General features: G+C 47.4%; 1 pseudogene; it reads right to left on the bottom strand.

Annotated features, from left to right (window-relative positions):
• Window positions 1-22,044: 22,044 nt before the first annotated feature.
• On the bottom strand, window positions 22,045-26,182 carry LOC125540984 (annotated as a pseudogene).
• Window positions 26,183-26,674: the final 492 nt, after the last annotated feature.

Genomic DNA, 26,674 nt, shown 5'->3' with positions numbered 1-26,674 from the left:
CATCAACACTTGATGATTTTCTTGATTTCTACCTTCGCCAATTTTAGCATTGCGAAGAGCTTGGGAATTGTTTTCGTCATCCCTTGCATACTATAGTTCATCACGAACTTCTAATAGCTTGGTGATAGTGACTAGAGAATTCTATCAATCACTATTTTATCTGGAAGATTAACTCCCACTTGATTCAAGCGATTGTACTACCCAGACAATCTGAGCATATGCTCACTGCTTGAGCTATTCTCCTCCATCTTTTAGCTATAGAACTTGTTGGAGACTTCATATCCCTCAACTCGGGTATTTGCTTGAAATATTAAATTCAACTCCTGAAACATCTCATATGGTCTATGACGTTCAAAACGTCTTTGAAGTCCCGATTCTAAGCCATTAAGCATGGTGCACTACACTATCAAGTAGTCATCATATTGAGCTAGCCAAACGTGTTGGAAATATGCCCTAGAGGCAATAATAAAAGCATTATTATTATATTTCCTTGTTCATGATAATTGTCTTTATTCATGCTATAATTGTGTTATCCGGAAATCGTAAACATAGCATAAAGATCGTATAGTTCGTTTGCTAGAGTTTTTCCAATGTCAAGTATCTTTTCCTTAGACCATGAGATCGTATAACTCCCGGATACCGTAAGAGTGCTTTGGGTGTACCAAACGTCACAACGTAACTGGGTGACTATAAAGGTATACTACGTGTATCTCCGAAAGTGTCTGTTGGGTTGACACGGATCAAGACTGGGATTTGTCACTCCGTATGACGGAGAGGTATCACTGGGCCCACTCGGTAATGCATCATCATAATGAGCTCAAGGTGACCAAGTGTCTGGTCACGGGATCATGCATTACGGTACGAGTAAAGTGACTTGCCGGTAACGAGATTACTGAACGAGGTATTGGGATACCGACGGTCGAATCTCGGGCAAGTAACATACCGACTGACAAAGGGAATTGTATACGGGGTTGCTTGAATCCTCGACATCGTGGTTCATCCGATGAGATCATCGTGGAGCATGTGGGAGCCAACATGGGTATCCAGATCCCGCTGTTGGTTATTGATCGGAGAGTCGTCTCGGTCATGTCTGCTTGTCTCCCGAACCCGTAGGGTCTACACACTTAAGGTTCGATGACGCTAGGGTTGTGAAGATATGTATATGCAGTAACCCGAATGTTGTTCGGAGTCCCGGATGAGATCCCGGATGTCATGAGGAGTTTCGAAATAGTCCGGAGGTAAAGAATTATATATAGGAAGTGCTGTTTCGGCCATCGGGACAAGTTTCTTGGTCACCGGTATTGTACCGGGACCGCCGGAAGGGTCCCGGGGGTCCACCGGGTGGGGCCACCCGTCCCGGAGGGCCCCATTGGCCAAAGTGGGGAGGGGAACCAGCCCATAGTGGGCTGGTGCGCCCCCCTAGGCCCACCCCATGCGCCTAGGGTTGAAACCCTAGGGGTGGGGGGGGGGGGCGCCCCACCTTGGCTTGGGGGCCACTCCAGCCCTGGCCGCCGCCCCCCCTAGGAGATCCCATCTCCTAGGGCCGGCGCCCCCCTAGGGGACTATATAAAGGGAGGGGGGAGGGGGGCAGCCGCACCCTGCATTCCTGGCGCCTCCCTCTCCCCTGCTACACCTCTCTCCCTCGTAGTACACGGCGAAGCCCTGCTACTGTGACGCCCTGCATCCACCACCACGCCGTCGTGCTGCTGGATCTTCATCAACCTCTCCTTCCCCCTTGCTGGATCAAGAAGGAGGAGACGTCATCCGCTCCGTACGTGTGTTGAACGCGGAGGTGCCGTCCGTTCGGCGCTTGGTCATCGGTGATTTGGATCACGTCGTGTACGACTACCTCATCCCCGTTCTTTGAACGCTTCCGCTCGCGATCTACAGAGGTATGTAGATGCATCCGATCACTCGTTGCTAGATGAACTCATAGATGGATCTTGGTGAAACCGTAGGAAAATTTTTGTTTTCTGCAACGTTCCCAACAGTGGAATCAGAGCTAGGTCTATGCGTAGTTCTTCTTGCGCGAGTAGAACACAATTTGTTGTGGGCGTAGATGTTGTCAACTTTCTTGCCGCTACTAGTCTTGTCTTGCTTCGACGGTATTGTGGGATGAAGCGGCCCAGACCAACCTTACACGTCTGCTTACGTGAGACCGGTTCCACCGACTAACATGCACTAGTTGCATAAGGTGGCTGGCGGGTGTCTGTCTCTCCTACTTTAGTTGGAGCGGATTCGATGAAAAGGGTCCTTATGAAGGGTAAATAGAAGTTGACAAATCACGTTGTGGCTTTCACGTAGGTAAGAAAAAGTTCTTGCTAGAACCCTAATTCAGCCACGTAAAACTTGCAACAACAATTAGAGGACGTCTAACTTGTTTTTGCAGCAAGTGCTTTGTGATATGATATGGCCAAAGTTGTGATGAATGATGGATGATCTATATGTGATGTATGAGATGTTCATGCTATTGTAATAGGAATCACGACTTGCATGTCGATGAGTATGACAACCGGCAGGAGCCATAGGAGTTGTCTTTATTCTTTTATATGACATGCGTGTCATTGAGAAACGCCATGTAAATTACTTTACTTTATTGCTAAACGCGTTAGCCGTAGTAGTAGAAGTAATAGTTGGCGAGCAACTTCATGGAGACACGATGATGGAGATCATGATGATGGAGATCATGGTGTCAAGCCGGTGACAAGATGATCATGGAGCCCCAAGATGGAGATCAAAGGAGCTATGTGATATTGGCCATATCATGTCACTATTATTATTTGATTGCATGTGATGTTTATCATGTTTTGTATCTTGTTTACTTAGAACGACGGTAGTAAATAAGATGATCCCTCATAATAATTTCAAGCAAGTGTTCCCCCTAACTGTGCACCGTTGGACAGTTCGTTGTTTCGAAGCACCACGTGATGATCGGGTGTGATAGATTCTAACGTTCACATACAACGGGTGTAAGACAGATTTACACATGCAAACACTTAGGTTGACTTGACGAGCCTAGCATGTACAGACATGGCCTCGGAACACAGAAGACCGAAAGGTCGAGCATGAGTCGTATAGAAGATACGATCAACATGAAGATGTTCACCGATGTTGACTAGGCCGTCTCACGTGATGATCGAACACGGCCTAGTTGACTCGGATCATGTTATACTTAGATGACTAGAAGAGGGATGTCTATCTAAGTGGGAGTTCATTGAATAATTTGATTAGATGAACTTAATTATCATGAACTTAGTCTAAATTCTTTACAATATATCTTGTAGATCAAATGGCCAACGTAGTCCTCAACTTCAACGCGTTCCTAGAAAAAACCAAGCTGAAAGATGATGGCAGCAACTATACGGATTGGGTCCAGAACCTGAGGATCATCCTCATAGCTGCCAAGAAAGATTATGTCCTACAAGCACCGCTAGGTGAAGCTCCTGTCCCATAGAACCAAGACGTTATGAACGCTTGGCAGACGCGTGATGATGACTACTCCCTCGTTCAGTGCGGCATGCTTTACAGCTTAGAGCCGGGGCTCCAAAAGTGTTTTGAGAGACATGGAGCATATGAGATGTTCGAAGAGCTGAAAATGGTTTTCCAAGCTCATGCCCGGGTCGAGAGATATGAGGTCTACGACAAATTCTTTAGCTGTAAGATGGAGGAAAATAGTTCTGTCAGTGAGCACATACTCACTATGTCTGGGTTACATAACCGCTTGACTCAGCTGGGAGTTAATCTCCCGGATGATGCGATCATTGACAGAATCCTCCAGTCGCTTCCACCAAGCTACAAGAGCTTTGCGATGAACTTCAATATGCAGGGGATGGAAAAGACCATTCCTGAGGTATTTGCAATGCTCAAATCAGCAGAGGTAGAAGTCAAGAAGGAACATCAAGTGTTGATGGTCAATAAAACAACTAAGTTCAAGAAAGGCAAGGGTAAAAAGAACTTCGAGAAGGACGGCAAGGAAGTTGCCGCGCCCGGCAAGCAAGCTGCCGGGAAGAAGCCAAAGAATGGACCCAAGCTCGAGACTCAGTGCTTTTATTGCAAGGGAAGCGGTCACTGGAAGCGGAACTGCCCCAAATACTTAGCGGACAAGAAGGCCGGCAAAACAAAAGGTATATGTGATATACATGTAATTGATGTGTACCTTACCAGTAATCGTAGTAGCTCTTGGGTATTTGATACCAGTGCAGTTGCTCACATTTATAACTCAAAGCAGGAGATGCGGAATAAGCGAAGATTGGCGAAGGACGAGGTGACGATGCGCGTCGGGAATGGTTCCAAGGTCGATGTGATCGCCGTCGGCACGCTGCCTCTACATTTACCTACGGGATTAGTTTTAAACCTCAATAATTGTTGTTTTGTGCCAGCTTTGAGCATGAACATTGTATCGGGATCTCGTTTAATTCGAGATGGCTACTCATTTAAATCTGAGAATAATGGTTGTTCTATTTATATGAGAGATATGTTTTATGGTCATGCTCCAATGGTGAATGGTTTATTCCTAATGAATCTCGAGCGTAATGCTACACATATTCATAGTGTGAGTACCAAAAGATGTAAGGTTGATAATGATAGTCCCACATACTTGTGGCACTGCCGCCTTGGTCACATAGGTGTCAAACGCATGAAGAAGCTCCATGCAGATGGACTTTTAGAGTCTCTTGATTATGAATCATTTGACACATGCGAACCATGCCTCATGGGTAAAATGACCAAGACTCCGTTCTCAAGAACAATGGAGCGAGCAACCAACTTATTGGAAATCATACATACTGATGTGTGCGGTCCAATGAGTGTTGAGGCTCGCGGTGGCTATCGTTATGTTCTCACCCTCACTGATGACTTGAGTAGATATGGGTATGTCTACTTAATGAGACACAAGTCTGAAACCTTTGAAAAGTTCAAGGAATTTCAGAGTGAGGTTGAGAATCAACGTGACAGGAAAATCAAGTTTCTGCGATCAGATCGTGGAGGAGAATACTTGAGTCATGAATTTGGCACACACTTAAGAAAATGTGGAATAGTTTCACAACTAACGCCGCCTGGAACACCTCAGCGTAACGGTGTGTCCGAACGTCGTAATCGCACTCTATTAGATATGGTGCGGTCTATGATGTCTCTTACCGATTTACCGCTATCTTTTTGGGGCTATGCTTTAGAGACTGCCGCATTCACTTTAAATAGGGCTCCGTCGAAATCCGTTGAGACGACACCGTATGAATTATGGTTTGGGAAGAAACCTAAGCTGTCGTTTCTAAAAGTTTGGGGATGCGATGCTTATGTCAAGAAACTTCAACCTGAAAAGCTCGAACCCAAGTAGGAAAAATGCGTCTTCATAGGATACCCTAAAGAAACTATTGGGTATACCTTCTACCTCAGATCCGAAGGCAAGGTCTTTGTTGCCAAGAATGGATCCTTTCTAGAGAAGGAGTTTCTCTCGAAAGAAGTAAGTGGGAGGAAAGTAGAACTTGATGAAGTGTTACCTCTTGAACCGGAAAATGGCGCAACTCAAGAAAATGTTCCTGAGGTGCCTGCACCGACTAGAGAGGAAGTTGATGATAATGATCATGAAACTTTAGATCAAGTTGCTACTGAACTTCGAAGGTCCACAAGGACACGTTCCGCACCAGAGTGGTACGGCAACCCTGTCTTGGAAATCATGTTGTTAGACAATGGTGAACCTTCGAACTATGAAGAAGAGATGGCGGGCCCGGATTCAGACAAATGGCTAGAAGCCATGAAATCCGAGATAGGATCCATGTATGAAAACAAAGTATGGACTTTGACTGACTTGCCCGATGATCGGCGAGCCAAAGAAAATAAATGGATCTTTAAGAAGAAGACAGACGCGGATGGTAATGTGACCATCTATAAAGCTCGGCTTGTCGCTAAGGGTTATCGACAAGTTCAAGGGGTTGTCTACGATGAGACTTTCTCACCGGTAGTGAAGCTGAAGTCCGTCCGAATCATGTTAGCAATTGCCGCATTCTACGATTATGAGATATGGCAAATGGACGTCAAAACGGCATTCCTTAATGGTTTCCTTAAGGAAGAATTGTATATGATGCAGCCGTATGGTTTTGTCCATCCTAAGAATGCTGACAAGGTGTGCAAGCTCCAACGCTCGATTTATGGGCTGGTGCAAGCATCTCGGAGTTGGAACATTCGCTTTGATGAGATGATCAAAGCGTTTGAATTTACGCAGACTTATGGAGAAGCCTACGTTTACAAGAAAGTGAGTGGGAGCTCTGTAGCATTTCTCATATTATATGTAGATGACATACTTTTGATGGGAAATGATATAGAACTCTTGGACAGCATCAAGGCCTACTTGAATAAGAGTTTTTCAATGAAGGACCTTGGAGAAGCTGCTTATATATTAGGCATCAAGATCTATAGAGATAGATCGAGACGCCTCATAGGTCTTTCACAAAGCACATACCTTGAGAAGATATTGAAGAAGTTCAACATGGATCAGTCTAAGAAGGGGTTCTTGCCTGCGTTGCAAGGTATGAAATTGAGCTCTGCTCAATGTCCGACCACGGCAGAAGATATAGAAGAGATGAGTGTCATCCCCTATGCCTCAGCCATAGGTTCTATTATGTATGCCATGCTGTGTACCAGACCTGATGTAAACCTTGCCGTAAGTTTGGTAGGAAGGTACCAAAGTAATCCCGACAAGGAACACTGGACAGCGGTCAAGAATATCCTGAAGTACCTGAAAAGGACTAAGGAAATGTTTCTCGTTTATGGAGGTGACGAAGAGCTCGTCGTAAAGGGTTACGTCGACTCTAGCTTCGACACAGATCTGGATGACTCTAAGTCACAAACCGGATACGTGCATATTTTGAATGGTGGGGCAGTAAGCTGGTGCAGTTGCAAGCAGAGCGTCGTGGCGGGATCTACATGTGAAGCGGAGTACATGGCAGCCTCGGAGGCAGCACATGAAGCAATATGGGTGAAGGAGTTCATCACCGACCTAGGAGTCATACCCAATGCGTCGGGGCCGATCAAGCTTTTCTGTGACAACACTGGAGCTATTGCACTTGCCAAGGAGCCCAGGTTTCACAAGAAGACAAGGCACATCAAGCGTCGCTTCAACTCCATTCGTGAAAATGTTCAAGATGGAGACATAGAGATTTGTAAAGTACATACGGACCTGAATGTAGCAGATCCGTTGACTAAACCTCTCCCTAGGGCAAAACATGATCAACACCAGAATTCCATGGGTGTTCGATTCATCATAATGTAACTAGATTATTGACTCTAGTGCAAGTGGGAGACTGTTGGAAATATGCCCTAGAGGCAATAATAAAAGCATTATTATTATATTTCCTTGTTCATGATAATTGTCTTTATTCATGCTATAATTGTGTTATCCGGAAATCGTAATACATGTGTGAATAACAGACACCAACATGTCCCTAGTAAGCCTCTAGTTGACTAGCTCGTTGATCAACAGATAGTCATGGTTTCCTGACTATGGACATTGGATGTCATTGATAACGAGATCACATCATTAGGAGATGATGTGATGGACAAGACCCAATCCTAAACATAGCATAAAGATCGTATAGTTCGTTTGCTAGAGTTTTTCCAATGTCAAGTATCTTTTCCTTAGACCATGAGATTGTGTAACTCCCGGATACCGTAAGAGTGCTTTGGGTGTACCAAACGTCACAACGTAACTGGGTGACTATAAAGGTATACTACGGGTATCTCCGAAAGTGTCTGTTGGGTTGACACGGATCAAGACTGGGATTTGTCACTCCGTATGACGGAGAGGTATCACTGGGCCCACTCGGTAATGCATCATCATAATGAGCTCAAGGTGACCAAGTGTCTGGTCACGGGATCATGCATTATGGTACGAGTAAAGTGACTTGCCGGTAACGAGATTGAACGAGGTATTGGGATACCGACGATCGAATCTCGGGCAAGTAACATACCGACTGACAAAGGGAATTGTATACGGGGTTGCTTGAATCCTCGACATCGTGGTTCATCTGATGAGATCATCGTGGAGCATGTGGGAGCCAACATGGGTATCCAGATCCCGCTGTTGGTTATTGATCGGAGAGTCGTCTCGGTCATGTCTGCTTGTCTCCCGAACCCGTAGGGTCTACACACTTAAGGTTCGGTGACGCTAGGGTTGTGCAGATATGTATATGCAGTAACCCGAATGTTGTTCGGAGTCCCGGATGAGATCCCGGACGTCACGAGGAGTTTCGGAATAGTCCGGAGGTAAAGAATTATATATAGGAAGTGCTGTTTCGGCCATCGGGACAAGTTTCGGGGTCACCGGTATTGTACCGGGACCACCGGAAGGGTCCCGGGGGTCCACCGGGTGGGGCCACCCATCTCGGAGGGCCCCATGGGCCAAAGTGGGGAGGGGAACCAGCCCATAGTAGGCTGGTGCGCCCCCTAGGCCCACCCCATGCGCCTAGGGTTGAAACCCTAGGGGTGGGGGGGCGCCCCACCTTGGCTTGGGGGCCACTCCAGCCCTGGCGGCCGCCCCCCCTAGGGGACTATATAAAGGGAGGGGGGAGGGGGGCAGCCGCATCCTGCATCCCTGGCGCCTCCCTCTCCCCTGCTACACCTCTCTCCCTCGTAGTACACGGCGAAGCCCTGCTACTGTGACGCCCTGCATCCACCACCACGCCGTCGTGCTGCGGGATCTTCATCAACCTCTCCTTCCCCCTTGCTGGATCAAGAAGGAGGAGACGTCATCCGCTCCGTACGTGTGTTGAACGCGGAGGTGCCGTCCGTTCGGCGCTTGGTCATCGGTGATTTGGATCACGTCGTGTACGACTATCTCATCCCTGTTCTTTGAACGCTTTCGCTCGCGATCTACAAAGGTATGTAGATGCATCCGATCACTCGTTGCTAGATGAACTCATAGATGGATCTTGGTGAAACCGTAGGAAAATTTTTGTTTTCTGCAATGTTCCCCAACAAAACGTTCATAACTTCTACATTTGCTCCTGCAATAGGTCTGTCACCTAGTGGTGCATCAAGGACATAATTCTTCTGTGCAGCAATGAGGATAATCCTCAGATCACGGATCCAATCCGCATCATTGCTACTAACATCTTTCAACATAGTTTTTCTCTAGGAACATATCAAAATAAACATAGGGAAGCAACAACGCGAGCTATTGATCTACAACATAGATATGCTAATACTACCAGGACTAAGATCATGATAAATTTAAGTTCAATTAATCATATTACTTAAGAACTCACACTTAGATAGACATCCCTCTAATCCTCTAAGTGATCACGTGATCCAAATCAATAAACCATAACCGATCATCACGTGAAATGGAGTAGCTTTCAATGGTGAACATCATTATGTTGATCATAACTACTATATGATTCACGCTCGACCTTTCGGTCTTAGTGTTCCGAGGCCATATCTGCATATGCTAGGCTCGTCAAGTTTAACCTGAGTATTCTGCATGTGCAAAACTGGTTTGCACCCGTTGTAGATGGACATAGAGCTTATCACACCCGATCATCACGTGGTGTCTGGGCACGACGAACTTTGGCAATGGTGCATACTCAGGGAGAACAGTTATACCTTGAAATTTAGTGAGAGATCATCTTATAATGCTACCGTCAAAAAAAGCAAGATAAGATGCATAAAAGATAAACATCACATGCAATCAATATAAGTGATATGATATGGCCATCATCATCTTGTGCTTGTGATCTCCATCTCCGAAGCACCGTCATGATCACCATCGTCACCAGCGCGACACCTTGATCTCCATCGTAGCATCGTTGTCGTCTCGCTAATCTTATGCTTCTATGACTATCGCTACCGCTTAGTGATAAAGTAAAGCATTACAGAGCAATTACATTGCATACAATAAAGCGACAACCATATGGCTCCTGCCAGTTGCCGATAACTCGGTTACAAAACATGATCATCTCATACAAAAAATTTAGCATCATGCTTTGACCATATCACATCACAACATGCCTTGCAAAAGCAAGTTAGACGTCCTCTACTTTGTTGTTGCAAGTTTTACGTGGCTGCTACGGGCTGAGCAAGAACCGTTCTTACCTACGCATCAAAACCACAACGATAGTTTGTCAAGTTGGTGTTGTTTTAACCTTCGCAAGGACCGGGCGTAGCCACACTCAGTTCAACTAAAGTTGGAGAAACTGACACCCGCCAGCCACCTGTGTGCAAAGCACGTTGGTAGAACCAGTCTTGCGTAAGCGTACGCGTAATGTCGGTCCGGACCGCTTCATCCAATAATACCGCCGAACCAAAGTATGACATGCTGGTAAGCAATATGACTTATATCGCCCACGACTCACTTGTGTTCTACTCGTGCATATGACATCTACGCATAAAACCAGGCTCGGATGCCACTGTTGGGGAACGTAGTAATTTCAAAAAAATTCCTACGCAGACGCAAGATCATGGTGATGCATAGCAACGAGAGGGGAGAGTGTTGTCCACGTAACCCTCGGAGACCGAAAGTGGAAGCGTTAGCACAATGCGGTTGATGTAGTCGTACGTTTTCACGATCTGACCGATCAAGTACCGAACGCACGGCACCTCCGAGTTCAGCACACGTTCAGCCCGATGACGTCCCTCGAACTCCGATCCAGCCGAGTGTTGAGGGAGTTTCGTCAGCACGACGGAGTGGTGACGATGATGATGTTCTACCGACGCAGGGCTTCCCCTAAGCACCGCTACAGTATTATCGAGGTGGACAATGGTGGAGGGGGGCACTGCACACGGCTAAAAGATCAAACTATAAATTGTTTTGTCTCCAAGGGGTGCCCCTCTCCCCGTATATAAAGGAGTGGAGGAGGGGGAGGGCCGGCCTAGCTATGGCGGGCCCTGGAGGAGTCCTACTCCCACCGGGAGTAGGATTCCCCCCCTTCCATGTAGTAGGAGTAGGAGTCAAGCAAAGGGGAGAGAGAAGAGAAGGAAGGAGGGGGCGCAGCCCCTCCCCCTAGTCCAATTCGGACTAGGCCTTGGGGTCGCCCAACCTCTCCTCTCTCTTTCCCCTAAAGCCCAATAAGGCCCATATACTCCCCGGCGAATTCCCGTAACTCTCCGGTACTTCGAAAAATAGCCGAATCACTCGGAACCATTCCGATGTCCGAATATAGTCGTCCAATATATTGATCTTTACGTCTTGACCATTTCGAGACTCCTCGTCATGTCCTCGATCTCATCCGGAACTCCGAACTACCTTCGGTATATCAAAACTCATAAACTCATAATATAACCGTCATCGAAACTTTAAGCGTGCGGACCCTACGGGTTCGAGAACTATGTAGACATGACCGAGACACGTCTTCGGTCAATAACCAATAGCGGAACCTGGATGCTCATATTGGCTCCCACATATTCTACGAAGATCTTTATCGGTCAAACTGCATAACAACATACGTTGTTCCCTTTGTCATCGGTATGTTACTTGCCCGAGATTCGATTGTCGGTATCTCAATACCTAGTACAATCTCGTTACCGGCAAGTCTCTTTACTCGTTCCATAATACATCATCCCGCAACTAACTCATTAGCTGCAATGCTTGCAAGGCTTATAGTGATGTGCATTACCGAGTGGGCCCAGAGATACCTCTCCGACAATCGGAGTGACAAATCCTAATTTCGAAATACGCCAACCCAACAAGTACCTTTGGAGACATCTATAGAGCACCTTTATAATCACCCAGTTATGTTGGGACGTTTGGTAGCACACAAAGTGTTTCTCCGGTAAACGGGAGTTGCATAATCTCATAGTCATAGGAACATGTATAAGTCATGAAGAAAGCAATAGCAGAATACTAAACGACCGAGTGCTAAGCTAACGGAATGGGTCAAGTCAACCACATCATTCTTATAATGATGTGATCCCGTTAATCAAATGAAAACTCATGTCAATGGCTAGGAAACATAACCATCTTTGATCAACGAGCTAGTCAAGTAGAGGCATAGTAGTGACACTCTGTTTGTCTATGTATTCACACAAGTATTATGTTTCCGGTTAATACAATTCTAGCATGAATAATAAACATTTATCATGATATAAGGAAATAAATAATAACTTTATTATTGGCGTCTAGGGCATATTTCCTTCACTATGCTCCCGCTGAACCCAATGCTAAGCATATTTCCTTCACTAATCTTAGTTTCCATCACAAAGAGAAGGGCGGTACCTTCCTGCTTCACAACATTGCGAAGCTCGCGAACTGCCGGGGGGGGGGGGGGGGGGGGGGGGGGGGTCCCAAGCCCCCGACAGTTCCAGCTGATACAATTCATTGCTCCTGGCAGGCTGCCCTGCAGCCGCTGCCAAATTGTCAGAGTTCGTCGGAGTTGGTTTCTTCTTTTTCAGTTCTCGTTCAGTGCCCTCATTTTCCTCTTCATGTCCAACCACAGTCAGATCTTTATCAGTGGCGACTCCTTCCCCTTCATTAGCTGCAGTGTTTGTTAGTTGGGGCATAATCACCTTCCTATAGACCTGCGTTGGCGGCCCTCCCTTCCGTTTGGGTGCCTGATTCCTTTTCCTTGGTGAGTTCACCTCGGCGCCTCCATCTGCTGCAGTGCTCGAGTTCGTCGACTCCTGCTTGTCTTTCTTTCCTTGATGGTTTTTGACGAAGGACCCTCAGACGATGCAACCTTTTTCTTCTCCTCCGGCGGCCTGAGACCCTTGCCGAAAGGAAGATCACCATGCTCATCCCGTGTTCCGGGCGTCGGGCAGAACAGGTCCGAGTGGCCCAGCCGGCCACATGAGAAACAAAAGTGGGGTATATTCTCGTATTGGATGTCATAAGGATCAGTACTACCCCTCCTTGCAGAGTCAATTAGAATCCACCTCCTCAATGGCTTGGCCACATCTAGAGTAACTCGAGCGCGTAGATATCCTCCGTTGTGGTCGAAGTGGATCAGTGTAGCGTACTTATCAACCTGTTTTGCTATCGCTTTAACCCACCGCTCGTCCTTGAGGTTGAATGGGAGCTTCACAACTCTGGCCCAAACTTGCAGTTTGTTGAACCTGATTTCAGATGGTTGCATGCACTCGTCAAATTCCGATAGGATCACCGCATGCTTGCTGATGTGCCATGGACTTCCCTCCCACACACGGTCTCGATCCCTCTTCGTAGCAAATTCAGCCACAAAAGTATTCTCTCCTACTATGCGGAAAGATAGTCCTTTAGGGTTTCCCCATGCCGGACGTAAGGCGTTGGAGATCGTCTGGATGTGTAGCATGTTTCGATGGAGTACCCTTCCCGCAATCATCCACTTCTCCGGTGCGCCCTCAACTCTGTCATCAAGAACTAGCGGTGTCGCCTCTACCTCCGTGATGTCCAGCTTTCCCAGTTGTTCCTCAAGGCGAGCCCTAGCTGACCTGGGCGAGAGATCACCTCCGCCCATGCTGCCGCCGCTGCCCGAGGGATTCATCTCAGGCTAGCGATCTCAGTCGCGCCCCGCCGATCAGATCGACGTGCGCCGCCAAGGTCCGCTAACCCTAATCGCCTCCGCCGTCGCAGGAGCGCAAGGGTCACGGAATGGTAAGAGGGATTTAATTGTGAAATGGATTGAAGGCGTACACCGTGACGCCTGAAGTTGACTGGTCCAATGATTGTTTAACAATTTCCTCATACTTCTTTCTCACACGTACAGCGTAGCAACGTACCAACACATGTACGTGACTAGTAATCATCAAACGTGGTTTCTAGAACATCATATTTCTTGACGTTGATTATGGGTGTTTGTTGAATTTGGTACTAGCATGCTCATGGATTCATGATTGTTTGGATGTAAAAATGCTTAGAGTAGTGTTCTTCACTTCTCCGTCGCCGTCGAAGCATATACACCATCATAGCTTCATCGCAGCAGTCGGGTTGTCATCGCAGCAACGTCGAAACAACCATGCCATCATCGCAGCACTGGCACGCCCGGGAAGCACGCCGTCATAGCAGTTGGGCCGTCATTGGAGCATCGTCGCGATCATTGAAGCACGCCGTCGTAGCAGTCGGGCCTTCGTCGGAGCATCGCCGCGATCATGGAAGCACAACCTCGTAGCATGGACGCGACCGATTGAAGCACGCCGTCGATGTGGTTCATTGCAACATCATTGCGGCTGTCACAACATCATCAAAGGATCCGGGTTGCCGACGTAGCGTCATCGCGACTGTCGAAGCACCCCCCGCGGTCGTCGCAACATCATTGAAGCAAATAGGTTGCCATTGTGGCACCGCACGGTCGTCGAAGCATGAACACCATCATAGCATCATTGGAGCAGCCGGGTTGTTGTAGGATCACAGAAATAGTCGTGCCATCAAGAACTGCCACGACAGAAAAGCTTGCTGTCACAACATTCGGGCCTTCCTCGGAGCATCAACGAAATCATCACCACTGCATCATCGACGCAACCGTTTGAAGCATGCTGCCATTGTGTTTCATTGCAAATCATCACAACCGTCAAAGAACGTCGTCGCAACATCCCCACCGCTATCGAAGCATATGTCTTCGCAAACATCTCGTAGCATCGCCGCAGAGACCGTCGTCCAACGCCGGAGCACTACTCGCGCCCTCACACTACACCCGCAACAGCCAGACCACCCCTCGCAAAATCGTCGTCTCGGCTTGCAGCGCGCCTAGCATCGTATGCAGCAGCCACCCCGGCAGCTGGTCTTTTGAAGCAGCTCGTGTCGGTGCTTGAGCATGGACGTTTTGCTTTTTTAGGGCAATGGCTGACTTGCTACTTTTTTACCTAAACTAGAAGCGCCTCTCTCGGTCAGTCCGTCGCTACGTATGGCATTTCTTAAAGAAAACGGGTTGGACTCGGGTGGATCGAACGGTTCATAAGATGGACGGGTCGAACGAATCGAGTGGCTGCCAGATGACGCCTATCATCCGCCAAAGAAAATAGAAGGAAAATTGAAGGCAGAAACTAGGATGCTTGCATACGAAATAGAAGGAAAGAATAATGAGGAAAGAGGAAAAAAATAGAAGGAAAGAGAAAGAAACTAGAAGGAAAAATAAAGAAGGAAAATGGGATGTGCGTTGGTGCACTTGCCAATTAAACAACGTTGTATTGTATCTTGTCGTACCAAGTGCTGGATCTCTCGAGCAGATGCAAAGCGGAATACAAGATCAATAAGAAGCCTACACCCACGGTGTCAAACAGGTAAAGTCTTTTTTAAAAGGAACAAATCTTGTGGTCGCCGTTGGCTTTATGCCAAATGTAAAAAGATTGAAGTGTAGTTTTCTTGAAAAAAAGTAATATTTTTCTTCTTTTAGTGTGCGCACAACTTCAAGATATCAAATGTTTACAAATGGTCATTTACCCCCATTGTTAAAACTAGAAGCATTTAGTCTCTCGGACTAATTTGAGCGTTTTTGGTAAAAACGTGAACTAATTTTGTATGACACTTGACACAGTTGTAATTTTTGACTATTTGATTCCATCTTCTGCTGTGGGATCATCATCCCACGCACCTATAACATACGCAGCTCATAGGTTAGTCATGATTCTTAAAATATGGATGTTCATCTTTACTAAGCATATGATTGTTTTCTTTGGTGGTTTAATTGAAGACCATTGGTAATTTTGCCTCAAAAATATCATAGTTTTCCTACACGGTCCGAGGTATATTCAATTACCGAACTGATGACTTTTTTCTTTGTTTACCGCTTCTTTGTAGCTGAATTCCTAGGTGTTGTGTTTAGGTGCACATGTCATGGGAGAACGATTTCTATATATCTGAATTGTTGATGTTGAGAACTAAGATGCGATATTGTGACGGGCGAGCGTCGGATGGAGGAAATGTTAACACTTATGGGTTGTCATGTTCAGTGTTCAAATAGATGACGTGGACCGAGGAGGGAGGGTCCTTGAAACACGCTTATTAGGTTTATAGGGTGTGTGATTTATTTTCTCCCATTGCAAGGCATGAATATTTGTGCTAGTATACCCTAAAGTATTGAAACCGTTTACTTTACCCCGTCACACAGTTATGTGGTGGTTTTTGCTGTAATGTGGCATTCCGGTTGACCAGTCAATGGTGATGTGGCATTATAGTAAGCATAATTTAATGAAAGGAAATAAAAGATGGGCGGTCCAACATGTCAGTTTAAAATGCTAACTGGGGATTACCCTAACCCAATCAAACCAAGGTTGGCCCTCCTGTCAGTGTCTCACCCGCGCTTTGAACACCAGCGAGCGTGCACACGGAGGCGGCGCCCGGGACAGCGTAGGAGCATGCGAGGGAGCAGCACGAGCAATTGGGAGAGCATGCTACAGGGTCCAGCTTGCGAGGAAGCAAGCACGGATAGCTAGAGTTGCGGGAGCTGCACAGGCAAGGTCTCACGGCGGAGAAGCTATGGGAGGGGGGACTACAGGGCATGGAGAAGCTCTGGGGAAGGGGAGGAAATACCTCCCCTTCCACATGGCGGCGGTCACTAGCCCGAGGTGGAGAGCTCCTAGATACGAACCGAGGTTTCTAGTGTTGGGAAAAATAAACCGTGTGTGTATGTCCGCGGCCTGCTTGTGTGTCCCGGCGTGAGTCCGTGCTCATGTTCATTGGTTGAAGGAGCTGCTGTAGCGAACCAAGACGGAAGGGGATATTGGCACAAACCAGTGTGCGGCCCCAGTGGCTGAACTTTCTGAAGATGCTCTTCTGGCGGCACCGGCTACTTCCAGCTATCCTTCTTCAGACGCCCCTCAGCAGGAAAATGCAAGAGTTGACGCTACTCCTCCTTCAGCTTAATACCTCCCGTCCTTAAATGACTCTTTTGCGTAGCTGGAATATTCTCTCCTGGAACATATGAGGTCTGAATTCTGAACCGAAATAATTAGCGCTTCGTAATGCCGTACTCTCTAGTGGTTGCTCTATTATTTGCTTGCAAGAGACTAAGAAGAATGATTTCGATCTTGCGTTTATTAAGTCTTGCTGTCCGCAATAATTTGATCGTTTCGCTTACGTTCCTTCTCGTGGTGCCTCGGGGGGTCTTATTACCATCTGGAAAAGTTCGATGTTTACTGGCACTGTTGTGTTCTCTGACGTTTATGCGCTCGTAGTACACTTTTCTAGTATACAATCAGCACAGTCGTGGACCCTAGATAATATTTATGGACCTTGCACGGGGGATGATCGTGTCACATACACTAATTGGTTATACGATCTGGACATCCCACATAACCAAGACTGGCTGCTTTTGGGCGATTTCAACTATATCAGAGCGCCCGACAATCGTAATAAACCTAGCGGTAGCACTCAGGATATGTTCACGTTTAATGACATCATCCGACACCAAAACCTTATTGAGTTACCTGTTAAAGGACGCACCTACACCTGGAGCAACATGCAACATGACCCGCTCTTAGAACAATTGGACTGATTTTTTACGTCGATCCACTGGACAAATGCTTACCCTAAAACTCTAGTCAAGCCGCTTGGAAAACCAGTTTCGGACCACATCCCTTGCGTTGTCTCGATCAGAGACCAAGATTCCCGTTGCAAATTATTCAGGTTCGAGTCTTACTGGATACAACACCCTGGCTTCATGGATACTGTCAAAAATACATGGGACAAACCGGTGAGATCACAAAATGCTGCTACAATTCTTTGCCACAAGTTCAAAGTACTCAGGCATGCTCTCAAAACTTGGAGTAAATCAATCTCCCGCCTATCGGTTGCCATTGATAACAGCAATAGAGTCCTAGCTGACGTGGATGAACTAGAAAATAAAAGAACCCTTTCCACTCCTGAATCCAACTTCAGACGCATACTCAAGAAGCACCTGCTCCGGCTTCTTCAATATCAGAAACAATACTGGAAAAAATGGTGTACAATTCGTTGGGTCAAATTTGGCGATGAAAACACGAAATTTTTTCAAGCAATTGCTACTGAGCGTTACCGCAAGAACAATATTGCTTGCTTTCAAGACAGTGATGGTACCCAAGTTGACGATCACCCAAGCAAAGAAGCGCTTTTGTTCCAAACTTATAAAACTTGTCTTGGGGCAGTATCACCCACTGAAATGAAATTTGATCTGTCTGCTCTCATTCAACGCGCTGACAATTTGGATCACCTAACGGCACCCTTCACACATGAAGAGATTGATGCGGTAATGAAAGAGATGCCCTCTGACCGAGCACCTGGCCCGGATGGCTTCAGCGGGGCTTTCCTTAAAGCTTGCTGGCCCATAATTAGGCATGATTTCTATGCCCTTTGTGACCAACTCCATGCTGGCGACCTAGATCTTACAAGCATCAATGATGGGCTCATCACACTCATCCCGAAGATCAACTCACCTGAAACTGTCAACGACTATCACCCAATCACCCTCCTTAACTACTGTTTCAAGCTAATCACTAAGCTATTGGCCGATCGCCTCCAAAAGGTTATACTGAAACTCATCCATCATAACCAATATGGTTTCATCAAGGGCCAGACCATCCAAGATTGCATGGCCTAGGCATATCAATACATACACCAATGCCACGCATCGCGGAAGCCAATAGTTCTTCTGAAGCTTGACTTTGCCAAAGCATTTGACACGATTGGACACAGGCCTATGATTAACATAATGAGATGCTTGGGCTTCGATGATAAATGGATCAACTGGATTGAATGCATATTCTCCTCGGGCCGCTCTTCAGTTCTACTTAACGGTGTCCCTAGTCGGCAGTTTCTCTGCAATTGTGGAATCCGCCAGGGGGATCCCCTCTCCCCGCTTCTATTTGTCCTGGCAGCTGACCTACTTCAAGCGGCAATTAACGACGCCTTCCGCCGAGCTTTGATTGAACTGCCATTCCCTTGCACGGTTCAAACTGATTACCCCTTCATACAATACGCCGACGACACGATCCTGGCCTTGCCAGCCTGCCCTAGACAAGCCGCTCTAATCAAGCAGATCCTCGCTGATTATGCTACTTCCACTGGGCTTAAGATCAATTTCCACAAGTCCACCTTGATTCCCATCAATCTTGACTCTGCAACGACAACTGATCTAGCCCACATCTTGGGATGCAACGTCGGCTCTATGCCCTTCACGTACCTGGGTCTGCCCATGGGCATCTCGAAGCCCACTATCGATGATCTCATGCCTCTTGTCTGCACTACTGAACGACGCCTCACCGCCACCATCTCCATGATGTCGTATGGAGGCAAACTATCCTGGCTGAATGCTTCGGTTACCTCTTTGCTCATCTATGCCCTATGTACACTCAAAGTGCACCCCAAGATATTGGAGATAATTGACAAAATCAGACGAAGCTGTCTCTGGACGAAGAAGACCGAGCAAGGAGACAAGTGCAACTCTCTGGCATCCTGGGACTTGGTGTGCAGACCCAAAAAACAAGGTGGTCTCGGAGTGATCAATCTCTCCATCCAAAACGAAGCCCTGCTCCTCAAATTCTTACACAAATTCTACAACAAAAAAGATGTCCCATGGGTACAGCTTCTCTGGAGCACCTACTACTCTGATAAAATCCCACATGCATCTGACGTAGTGGGGTCCTTTTGGTGGCGCGACGTTCTCAAGCTCACTCCTAAATACCGAGGGGTGAGTCGTGTCCAGGTGGTCGATGGCACGACAGCTCTTGCCTGGAAGGACTTATGGCTCGATGAGACACTCGAAACTTCCCATCCCAGAGCGTTCTCTTACGTTCTGCATGAAGATGCCTCTGTGAAAAACCTTTTGGAGAGTTCATCACTGCACGAAACCTTCCACCTTCCGCTCTCACCAGAAGCCTATGAGGAGGTGCACGACATCCAGACAATCACCAGACTGCAGCCCTCGACAACCAGCAATGACATCTGGCACTATATCTGGGGGAAACCTGACTTCAAAGCTGCGGATTACTACAAGTTCTGCTTTCGGGAGTTGCAAGCCCACCCCTTATTCCGACTGCTCTGGAGCTCAAAATGCACCATGAAGATCAAAGTGTTTGGGTGGTTGCTTCTGCATGACAGGCTAAACACTCGAAATATGCTCAAACGAAGGCACTACAACATTGGAGGTGACCTCAGCTGTCTACTTTGTGGGCAAAACATCGAAGAGACGATTGACCATATGATTTTTACCTGCCACTTTAGTCGAGCCTGCTGGAGCAAACTTCATATTGACTGGCCAGCTCTACCATCGCGCCTTGATGTGGTCCTCCGTGCCCGAGACACAACTCGCAGACCTTTCTTTGTTGAAATCTTCTTCACTGCCTCCTGGAGCCTTTGGAAAGAAAGGAATAACACACATTTCAGGGGGGTCACACCCTCCCAAGCAAGCTGGCTACAGAGGTTCTTGGGAGACTTCGATCTCTTGCGTTATAGGGTACGTGAGGAACAAGCTGGAAGTATTACCACCATCTGTAACAGCCTCGTTTGAGGCCATGCTGTCTAAAGACCCACACCTTTGTAACTAGTTTTTTAGCTAAGGCTTGCCCCCCCCCCCCCCCCCCCCCCCCCCCCAACATGAGATGGTTGTGATGGGGGAGTGATGCAAATGATGTAACATATGTAAACACCCTTGTGATATATATACAAAAACAGTAGGAGCCTCTTCTACTGTCTTTCCCCTCAAAAAGAAGGAAGGAGATCGGAGGAGTAGGTGAGGCAGAGAGAGAGAGGAGACTTGGAGAGGAAGAAGAACTTGCTTAGAGAGGAAGGATTGGGTGAGGTTACAGTCTATCACATCGCATGCCCTCATCCATAGGCGGCTGGCTGTTTTAAACCCTCTCCTCTCTCTCGCTCACTAACACTTATAGATAGGGCCCAATCCATGCCATGTCACACTGGACAAGTGGCCATGGTGTGACAGCTGCATGCACGAGGGCCGTTGCGATCTGCTGGTGCCAGCCGTGTCGTGCGCGGGCCAGAGCAGTTGGTTGCATGCTAGATGGATGGCCAGGTCATGCGGCTCTTGAGGGACACTGCACATGTCCTGAGGATGACCATGCATGTAGCTAGCTATAGCAGGTTGTGTGTGCATGGCTTACTTAGTTGGCTTAGTGGCATACTCTCGAAAAAAAGTTGGCTTAGTGGCCGGGTGATCCATGCGTGCGTGCGGTGGTGGCCTTGGTGTAGTAGCTAGCTAGGTGTGTGTGCAGCGAGTATAAAAACCCCTTCCGATGGAGTATTGATCAAGGTGTCGTATGTGCCACCGAGCCGGGGTTCGTGCCCAGAGTTTGAGCTCTAAGAAAGAAGCGCCGTTCGTGCGGCTTGGCGTTTGTGCGCCGGAAAATTGTGTGCTAGCTCCTTCTTTCACCTTCGGATATGCGAGTGAAAGAGAGAGAGGGAGTTGGTCCGGGGTTTGTCCCAACATGATGTGTTAGTTTGGGTTAGTTGGATCTAACCCACCCAAAAAATTAGCCCACATTAGAGGAGCTTATTTGGGTTAGTTCTTTTGGGCCCACTAAAAAAATAAGTAAAAAAAGTTACCCCTCCCATCCAAACATGGTCTAAAGTAGTCAAATGATTGAGAAATAATATTTATTATCAATCTAACTTTATCATCCAAATAGCTCTTTGGTTAGAGTTAGTTTAGGTTTGATTCAATGTTAGAATCTAACTCTAACCTCTAACTAAGTTAGAGTATCCAAACAGAGCCAACATCTAGACAATGTTTTGTGGCGTATAGCTGACGTTGGCCGCGCAAAGGACGGGCAACGGCTGCATTCGGGCGCTCTGGACGTCTAGGTGGGACGCATGCTGCTCCGCTTCCTCCAGCGCACGCGACGCCGCTCGCCTTGGCGTGCTTCCCTTCCTCCGGCACCGCCGTCCATCAGCCGCCGGTGGCACGGACGGTTCTAGGAAGGAAGCAAGCTGTCGTTTCATTGGAGAATGGAGACTGCTGCTCACGCGCTGGCTTTGCGGCCGCATGCATTTTAAATTCACTAGCCTATGAAGCTGCGCGGACTGAACTAGTACCCAAATTCACTAGTAAGAATCCATATACACGTACTGTAGTGAAGAGCAGACAAGTAACTCTAGTTATAAGTTACTAAAGCATTGAACAACTAAGCATGCGGCTTGCAAGGGTGAACAAAGGTGAATCAGCGTGGAGTTACCTGCTTCACCGTCAGCGTGGGCTTGTTGGGAATAATATCAAGCTCTTTCTAAAGTGCATCGTTCAGCCCACCATCAGTAATAGGAGACACCACATAGACATGCTCCAGTGAAGAGAGCTTCTCCAGCCCAAATTGATAATCCCCAAATTGGTCTTTTGTTACGTCCCCAATGCCTCTAACCATTGTGCAAACATGAAATTGTAACTTCAGGATTTGGAGCTTTTGCAAAGTTCCTTATGCAAACTAGACTCTTTATACTGAACCTTGTCAAAGACCGGAAGGGACAACTATTGACACGGCATGCTCCCAAGTATCTGAAGGTTGATCAGTGACCAAACAACTGAACGCCCCCCCCCCCCCTCCTCTGGCCCCGCGTCGCTCCGCTCGGGGCGACATGGGAGGCGACGAAAACCCTAGCCGCCGGCCCCCCTTCCACCTTCCCTCCTCCCCCCCTCGCCGCCGCCCGAGGAGGCCTCCGGCGAAGCCCGCGTGGTCGCCCAGGATGGCGGCGGCGAGGATCTGGCTGCTTCGCACTTCGCGGAGGGCTTTGGGCGCCGAGGCAGCGGCCTCGGGTGGCACGGCGGCGTCGTTTTCTGCGGCGAGCGGCATCGCGGGTGTTGTCCCCCGTCTCCTTGGTCGCGAGGGCGGCGAGTGACGGCGGGCGCTGGCGCCGGTCGCAGCGGGGGCGCGGCCTCCCTGTTCGCGTCTGGATCTGAAGGCGGCTTCCACTTCCCCTCAGAGCGCTCCACCTCGCCGGATCTGGTTGCCGGCGGCCTCTGGACGCCAGATCCGTGGTTGGTGGGGTTGCTTGGAGCAGCGGAACTGGACCGGGAGAAATCCCTGGCTGGTTCTCCGGTCACGGCGTCGACGACACGGGCAGGTGCCGTTCTCCTTCTTGGAGGCTTCGTCGAGGTTCGTTTCCTCTCCCTCCTGCTCCATGACCCGGGTGAAAACCCTTGTCTTTTCAAGACTGGACGGCAACGGCGCAACGTGCGTCGCCACCTTCTTGAAGGTGTCGTCTTGGGCATGGTAGGAGTGTGCAGAGTGTTGTGAGGTGGGTGTCTGGTTGGCTGCGTCAGCAGCGAGGGAGATGAAGCTTGGTGCTCTGTTGATGTAGCAGTGTTGCTCTGCTTTGGATTGCTCGCCGGATCCTTGCTTGCTTGCTCGCCGGTTTGGCGCCGTTCTTGGGCAGGGAGGGGATAGGGCTCCTCTCTTTTGCTAGCAGCAACTTGATACGGTGGCTTGGGCATGGAGCCTATCCATACGGGCTTGATCTGCATCCTGTCATGTTGCTTCATCCTGCTTGTTGTTCGTTTGTTCAGTGTCAGTGCCTTTGCGCAGTTTTTCACCTTGGTGGTTGTAGCGGCGACCTGTGGTGTGTCAATTCGGCTGGTTATCCTCGTGCAGTGCTGCGTCGGGTTGAGAATCTCCCATGGTGCCCGACGTCGTGTCCAATCCTGGCTCTAGGGTGAGCTTCTCCATCTTCCAGCGGTCCGGCGCCTTTCGAGCCAAGGCGAGGGGTAGGGGTCCCTTCTGGATTTGGGGAGGAGAGGATCGAACAAGGTGTCACCTTTCGGGGTAGATGAGGGCGCGACCTCGCTGGACTTTGTCTCCGTTTGAAGAACCCCTCTGTTGCGCTCTGCTTGGTCTACATCACTTGGTGGACTCCATCGACTTCTAGCTAGTGCTTAGTTTGCTTATCCCTCGAGGGCTTGCAGTCTTTGGTGCTTGTAAGCTGCGTCGGCAACACTTTGTATCTGCTATTGTTTTTCTGTTCTTGTTAGCGGCTTTTAGCAGTAGTCTCATGGTTGTAACGATGGCCTTGTGTAATCCCTGGCTGGTTGATAGCTTTGTTAATTCAAGGTCGGGTTCCCCTGGAGCCAATTCGTTCCAAAAAAAAGTATCTGAAGGTCTTCCTCTCTCAGTTCTCTTAATCCAATTGCAAGGGAAGAGAGGGAGGGCAAGGTGGATATTGATTTTAGAAGCAATGTAGAGACCATCCTAGTATCAATGTCAATGAGCACCACTTGTCTTAGCTGAACAAAGGTTGATGGCAATTTTTCCATGTCGGCTGACTATATGTCTAGCATTTGCAGAAGCTGTAGATTGTTGATCTCTTTCGGGATCTCAGTGATACATGTCCCTTGTAGACTCAGATACCTCAGACGAAATAAATTGCAAATATCCTTCAAATGTTGATTACCCACTTCAGTACAACCACTTAAATCCAATGCACGTAGGACAGGAAAACCTGAAAGTGCTGACAACAAACTGAGGTCTTTACTAACACAGTAAGTGATCTCACATGAGACAAGCTGCTCATGGTTGGTATTTGCTTGACATCCTCTTGATTGCTGGTTTGGAGAGACAGTCAACGGAACTTCCTGGGTAGGGGCCTGGTCTGCTGACCACCCAATGTTGCGAGAAAGTTCTCCTCATTTGACAAGGAAGTGATAGGGTCAAGCACCATCTCGTGTACACGGACAGAGCTTTCCTTATTAGCAATATTGATATTCATTCGTTGGACCAAACTTTTGTTAATGAGCTCAGTAATGTAACCCTCTCCTACTTCATACAAGCTCTTCCCTTGCTCTTCACGAACAAATCCTTCACCTATCCATTTCCATATCAACTCTTTGGTTTGAATATCATAATCCTCTGGATACAAACTAAGATACAGTAAACAAGCCTTAAGCTTTGGAGGTAGGTCATATTAACTGATAAATAGTATCCTTCTCATGTCCATCAGGTCAGGATTATTTTCTAGCCCAGATCCCATAGATATAGGTACACTTTGTACCAATACGTATATGTATTTTCATGTTCCTTTTTACCTGCCAACATACTAACTAGTGTAATAATAGCTAATGGTACTCCACCACATTTCCGTAAAATGTTCTCACTTATTTCAGCCAACTGTATAGGAGGACACCTCTCTCCAATTCCAAATATTCTTTCGTAGAATAACATTCTTGAGTCCCTAGTAGAAAGTTGTTAAAGCCGATAAACACCACCAACATCTTTAGCAGCATCCATAATGCGAGTTGTTGAGATTAATCTACTATCACATTCATTCTCAATCAGAGCACATCTAATACCTCTCCATGCAGATTTATCCCATATGTCACCAATGACAACGAAGTACCTGGGAGGTAATACCAAAGAGCTATATATTAGTAAAGCTATTGTATGTGCTTTGAGCACTCTACAGCTACCCAAGTGATATATGCAAGGAATAATTAGGAAATTAAGGATGGTTGTAACACCCAGTAAATAATGTAACCCTAATTTGCCGGGCTATGGGATTAAAATGAATCTTATGTAGAAATTTGCAAACCAGATGGAATAATCCAAACATTGGCGAGTATTGAATGTGTGCTGCATGCATGGCAACTCAAAAGGTGTTACTGTGTAGGCTACTTATGTCCGATTACCGAAAACGTATTTCGCCCCTCAACAAAATAGATAAAACATGAAAAATAACTACAAAGAACACTACGGGATAAGAAGAGTACCAAATCAACGGTGTGCTTCATCGGTGCTTCTCATAACGTGATCAACTCATAGCCACTTGGATCCCTCGAGCCGAAGTGATTCGTGTACACCCCCATTGGAGGCACCGGAGAAAAAATGTCTTCATCTTCTATTTCTACAAAATGAATCAATTTGATTTTTATCAACACATTACACATATTTCAACACACATGCATTAAGATCAAATCATCCATACTTGACATACTGACATACACAATGTGTACATTGAAACACGCAGTACATGAACTGTTACAACAAAAGGTGAACCCGCTTCATGCCGCTGCACCATCTCGCATCTCGTTCCTTGAATCACACGCACAAAAACACGACAGAATTCCCACATCAGATGGCAGATCAGACAACAGGTGACCCAAAATCTAATTGGCGAATCAAATAAAATGGAGGGAGTTGTCCTTCAAATAACTGCATCGAGGAGTCGAGTTCAGAGCCTCAGTCATCCTGGGGAGAGTAAATGATACATACATTCTTCGAACTGGGACTTGTAATCGGCAACAGAGGCGGTCTGTTTCAGTTGCAGCAACTTACTCATCTGACCATCGTATTCCTCCTGCCCAAATTCAGAGACCATCGCGCCAATGAACTCTTCCCAAGTGACACGCTGATGCAAACGTTTGTATGCTTGGAACCACAGTGCTGCTAAACCATCTAGGTACAAAGTGGCTATGCTGACCCAATGATGCGCCGGCACGTGATACATTTCGAAGTACGTCAGGCACTGATCTATCCAGAGGAGAGGCGTCTCGCCATGAAATCGAGGAAAATCATGCCTGGGTTGTCGCGGCCGGTACTCCGCATGTTCCATCTGGGTGCGGTGGTTGGGTGAAGTTTGCTGCTCCTGAGGCGACGAGGGAGCGGTGTGGTAGCCCGCCTGTTGTTGTTGTGGTCCCTGGAGCAACAGCGGCAGGTTGTTGACGAGAAACGGGGCCTGCTTGTGGGGGGTGTTTTGAAATCAAAATGCCATTGTTTAATTTCCCAATACGCTTTATATGTCGTAATTAATTTGTCATCTCTTTAACTTATTTAGCATTTTTATAAGCTTTAATAATTCAGAAATTCATCA

The sequence above is a fragment of the Triticum urartu genome, chromosome 1, assembly GCF_003073215.2.
Source record: "Triticum urartu cultivar G1812 chromosome 1, Tu2.1, whole genome shotgun sequence".
Classification (NCBI taxonomy): domain Eukaryota; kingdom Viridiplantae; phylum Streptophyta; class Magnoliopsida; order Poales; family Poaceae; genus Triticum; species Triticum urartu.
This window is presented reverse-complemented; position numbering and strand designations above follow the sequence as displayed.